The sequence below is a fragment of the Cynocephalus volans genome, chromosome 2 (genome assembly GCF_027409185.1).
Source record: "Cynocephalus volans isolate mCynVol1 chromosome 2, mCynVol1.pri, whole genome shotgun sequence".
In the NCBI taxonomy this organism is placed as follows: domain Eukaryota; kingdom Metazoa; phylum Chordata; class Mammalia; order Dermoptera; family Cynocephalidae; genus Cynocephalus; species Cynocephalus volans.
In genome coordinates, this window is record NC_084461.1 from 86,029,703 (window position 1) to 86,033,252 (window position 3,550).

The following is a 3,550-nucleotide window of genomic DNA, read 5'->3' on the forward strand; positions in this document are numbered from 1 at the left end:
ATCACCACAGTCTGTCTTTCCACCTCATTTCCTTTGGGACTCTGAATCCAAACATACTTTAACCCCACCGGGACTACAATGCATGTATCTTTTTATCTTTTCTCTCTCCCTCTCTCTTCTGATATCTTCAATTACCTCCTTGCCCAAATTAAGTTCCAGAATCAACCATTATAATCATTCCCTTGCAAACACTTCGTCTTCTTTGCCCCTCTCTCATTTTGTCATATTCACCTGGTAAAACCCTAACCCTAGTTGAATATCTCCCTCCATATGTGAAGATAAACACACATTCATACAATGTCACTTAAAATTCATCATGATTAATCTACTGTGGTCCCTTAACTCTTACTGGAAATCATACGATATTCTCCTAGTCCATGTACATTCACACTTGCATGGATAACCATTTCACACCTTTTGTGTTAGTTACCTGTTGTTATGTAACAAATTATGCCAATATTTAGCAGTTTAAAGGAACAAAGATTAATTATATCACAGGTTCTCATGGTCACCAGTCTGGGTGAAGTTGAGCTAGATATCTCTTACAAGGCTGCCAAAAAGGTGGTGGCCAGGGCCACAATCTTCTGAGGCTTCAATGGGGAAGGATCTATTTCTAAGCCCACAATTGTTCATAGGCTTCAGCTTCTCACTGAATTTTGGTGGCAGACATCAATTCTTTGCCATGTGGGCCTGTCCAAGAGCAGCTCGTAACAGGGCAGCTTGTTTTCCCCACAATGCGGGGGAGGAGAGATTGAAATATTGAAATCATGGTCCTTTTATAACCTAATTTTATAAGTGGCATCCCCTTATTTTGCCATATTCTATGTATTAGAAGTGTCACTAGGTCCAACCCATGCTCAATGGCAGGGATTCCACAAGCACATCAGTACCAGGAGGCAGGAATCATTGGTGGATGCCTTAGAGGCTGTCTCCTACACCTTTCTTTCTCTCCTCAAATTTCCAAAGCTTCCTTTCCCCATCTTCATTCTTATCTGATGACTTTTATTTCTAATGAATCAAAAATTAAGGATAACTTTAAAATACCTCCACAGGCTGCCATCACAATATCTACCTATCTTTATGTTGTGCCAATATTTTCTTCTTCTTGTTCTATGGATGAGTTGTCTTTGTACATCTAACCTCCCACTTGTGCACCAGAGCACATGCCCTTTTGTGGTCTTAAGAATATTGCTCCAACAATTTTCCCCTCTTTTCTTCTGTATTATCAAATCTTCTTTCTTGATTGGGTTATGTATATCATCATGCCATTTCTTACATCTTCAAAATTTTCTCTTGATTACACATCCTTATAGCCACTGCCCCTTTCTGAACTTGCCTTTTTGAATACTACTTGAAAAATGTTTCTATTCATTATCCCAATTCCTCTCTTCCTATACCCTCTATAGCACTTGTATTGCACATTGAAATTGTGCTAGTCATGTTAGTGGTATTCTCGCTGTCTCTCTCTTTTTTTAAAGACATTTATTCAGTGTCACAATCAGATTATTACATGCAGAAATCAATAGCATGGGTACAAAAAACAAAACTCTACATTAAAACCCTTTGTTGGAGTGCTTTACACTTTCCACAGAGCAGGAACTAAAATAACCTGTTATACAATTAGTCACAAATACAGTCCTTGAGTTTTTTTGCCTGTACACATGAGTATTGCCTAAAACATGTCTTCTTTGTAGCAGCTAGGCCCTGCCACCACTATGCTTGGCTGAGTTCACAAATCTGTTGTAACCTGTAGCTTTCCTGTCACTTCTCTGGCTCTCCTCTGCTGCTAAGCTTTGTTTCCTGGAAGTTACTTAAAAACTCCTGCCACTGCCATAGCTAGTGCTGCTGCTGGAACCACTATAGCCACCTTGGTTTCGTGGTTTGGCAAAGTATTGGCCTCCACCACCATCAGGGCTAGAGCTTCTGCCTCCAAAATTTCCTCCCTTCATGGGTCCGAAATTTGAAGGCTGATCGTTGTAATTGCCAAAATCATTGTAGCTTCCACCACCTCCACAATTGCTCCCATCATTAGCAAATCCATTATAGCCATCTCCACTGCCACCATATCCACTACCACCACAGCTGCCACCAAAGCCACCATGAACACTGAAGTTGCCTCCATTGCCAAAGTTGTCATTCCCACCAAAACCACTTCCACAACCAACACCAAAGTTTCCAGAACCACTTCAACCTCTTTGGCTGAAGTGCCATCTCTCACTTTGATGGGGCTTTCCTTACTTCACAGTTGTGGCCATTGACAGTGTGATATTTCTGAATGATAGTCTTATCCATGGAGTCATGGTCATCAAAGGTTACAAAAGCAAAGCCTTTCTTCTTGCTGCTGCCTCTGTCAGTCATGATTTCAATCACTTCAATTTCCCCATATTGTTCAAAGTAATCTCTCAGGTGATGTTTTTCAGTGTCCTCTTTAATGCAACCAACAAAGGTCTTCACAATTCAGTGGGCACCTGGTCTTTGGGAATCCTCTCTTGAGACAGCCCTCTTTGGTTCCACAACTCTTCCATCCACCTTGTGTGGGCTTGCATTCATGGCTGCATCCAATTTCTCCACAGTGGCATATGTGACAAACCCAAAGTCCCTGGAGATCTTGGTGTCTGGACCTCTCATTACCACACAGTCCGTGAGCATTCCCCATTGCTCAGAATGGCTCCTGAGACTCTCATCAGTTGACTCAAAGCTCAACCCTCTGGTGAAGAGCTTCCACAGCTGTTCGGGCTCTTTAGGAGACTCTGACTTAGACATGATGGCAGTGTGAAGAGACTTTAACCGTGCTTCCTTGGCAGTGTCCACGGACAGAAAGTTTAGTGTATTCTTGATAGCAGAAATTATCTTGTTATAATTCTTTATACAGGATAGAAAGAGCAGATAGAGATGGACAGAATTAAGAATTTCAAAACAAATAACCAAGAAAACAGAGGTGTATGATCTTCCTTCAGTGTGTATGGCTTCTGTAAAATAGCATGTTCTGTTCCTAAACTGGGACATTTTCAGTTTACCAGTGACAGAATATTCATTGGGTAGCAATGAACCCTGCCCACTGGTAAATGCAGTCTTTGTGTTCTGTTATGAAATGACAACTCCCTCTTTGAAAATTGCTTATTCTCTTACTTCTGAAAGAGATTTAAATTTTCCAGCTGAAATTAGATGTGAAAAAGTTAGACCCTTTTCTAACCTGGAGTGATGAATGCATACATTCTTAAATAAAATTCTCTTATCCATGGTGCTACTGAATAATACACACATAAAACACCCACATCCTGTCCTTTCTTATGTTGTGTTTTCCAGGGGTTTTCTGGAAGTTATTTGAGGCTGGGAATTGGTCTGCTATTTTTTAAATCAGATGGGTTCAGTCCTCATGGGACCGAGGAAGTCTTTCAGTGAGCCAGTCTGAGGCTATTCAGTCAATATGCATGACCTCCAGGAATTTATATGCCCCAAATGACTTCATAAGTTTTTATTTAAATATGATTTCAAGGCAACAAAGACAATTCCCACTACTGACCTAGCTGTTAAATCTGAATATTAACAG

General features: G+C 40.7%; 1 pseudogene; it reads right to left on the bottom strand.

Annotated features, from left to right (window-relative positions):
- Positions 1 to 1,811: 1,811 nt before the first annotated feature.
- Positions 1,812 to 2,763, bottom strand: LOC134370956 (heterogeneous nuclear ribonucleoprotein A1-like; annotated as a pseudogene).
- Between the last annotated feature and the right edge of the window lie 787 nt (positions 2,764 to 3,550).